Genomic DNA, 2,065 nt, shown 5'->3' with positions numbered 1-2,065 from the left:
AATCGATTAATCATGAAGAAGACAAAGCGTAAATAGAATTTGTTTAAGCTTTCATCAGATCTAGTAAAGTATTACAAAGTGGGTCTTGCAATAATTATCTCACTATCCTAATCTCTCCAAAATAGGTCTTACATTAATAAAGAGTCACTCAGTTCCTATTTATAGGAAAGACACAACCCATTACACATTAGAAGAAGGTAAACTACATCCAAGGAGAACTTTGCGCCCTAACATTCTCCCCCTCAAAGTAGATATCTCGACTTTAATTTTCAAACGAGCCCATGATCAAGACCAAGTCCCCCTCGAAGTAATCACCGGTCTTCAAATCTTCTTTAAAACAGAATATCCGAGAAGCGTTGAATACCCATTTCCACATTCTCCCCTTTTTTATAATCATCAAATGATTATAAAACCCATAAAGGATGAGAAGCTCTTGAGAAATAAACTTGACGAAACTCCCCCTCGACGTGTGACAAAAAATGAAACCATAAAAATCTTGCATGAAAAAAGATCATGAAAATTCGAGAAAATATTCAAAATTTCACTTTTGGGTGAGAGTTGAAAGAAATTCGAAAACTGGGTATCAACTGACAGTTTCACAAATTTTGCAAGGACCTGTTCTGTCAAAACAACTTCAAATGCGAAACTTTACCCCAAATGCGAAACTAGGCATAAAATGTTGATTCACATCAACTGTAGGAAGTGGAATTGAAAAATCTTCATTCTTCACAAAATATTACTCCAATTCGAAATAGGGTAGAATTTGTTAATACTTAATACGCTGAAAGATAAGGGACTTGAATTGAAATATTCATGTATTCTTCCTTAATTTTGTTTCCAGATGCGAACAAACCATATCAGCAGTCGATTTAATCACAACCCCAAATCAAACTAGTCGAAATCACATTCGATCCCAGACGACTCGAACTACTCCAAGGAACACATAGTCGAAATTGAGTTCGACACTAAGAAAATACATTCGATTTTGTGGCATTCGACGCTTCATTAACTCGAACGAACATCAATCCAATCAAAATATGTTCAAATCAATGAGTTCGACTCCAAGCTAACTGCTTTTGTTCCCAACTCGTTTCCAGGACATGAGTAACAACATCAGTTGATCCCGATTTCAAATTAATGAACTTTTGAGGATTCGTTTCAATCGCCTTGTCGATATTCATTCTTGATGGAAACAACAATATCAACAACAGTCGAATTCGATTCCTACCAATGCCAGGTTAACTCTAATAATTTGTCAAATTCAAACTGAACAAATTATTCCAGATACTTAATTTGTCTCGAATTTACAATTAACTACAAATCGATTTCCTGAATCGAATCAAAAAGCAAAATCAATCAAAACTGTGTTCGACTCCAATCCAAGTACATTCGACTCTAATAACCCAAAACCAAGATTCATTTGACTTCAAGCAATATCATCGAAACTAGTTTCAAATTTGATTCAAACTCTACAATGAGCATTTATCAAGGTCGAGTTCGACTTTAAGCAATATCGAATCAAACCAAGTACAACTCCAGTTGATGTATCACAATTGGTTATCAAACAATTGATGGGTTTTAGCCATAAGAACATCCTATGTGGTCATAAAACCCTAATATTTGGATCTAGGTTTCTCTATTGTACATGCAATTCATCCGAGACTATGAACACTAATTCTAGCATATGATAATCGATATTAACATATAAATAGGTTTAAGACATTACCTTGATTGTTATGTAGCAATAACAATCTCAAATCCTTCTTGTATTGACTTTAGAAAGCTTAGAGTCACAAATGTCACTCCTCTAATGGTTCACAAACACCAAGTGCAAGAGGATGAAGAAGAAAAGAGAAGGAAGCTGCCCAAAACATGTGGAAACCCTAACCAATTAGTTCTCCACGTTTTTGAGGCTTAAGGGCACTATATATACATGTAGGCTATTAGGGTTTTCAACTAGGAAACCTTAATTTGGATGCTTAGGCCCTAAGCAACCCATGGACACTTCCTTAATAAGCCTTGGACGATTTCTAATGGGTCTCCCCATAGAATTCGTCCAACCTTA

Source organism: Lactuca saligna, chromosome 2, assembly GCF_052625555.1.
Source record: "Lactuca saligna cultivar CGN05327 chromosome 2, ASM5262555v1, whole genome shotgun sequence".
Lineage (NCBI taxonomy): Eukaryota > Viridiplantae > Streptophyta > Magnoliopsida > Asterales > Asteraceae > Lactuca > Lactuca saligna.
Note: the sequence above shows the minus strand (reverse complement) of the source record.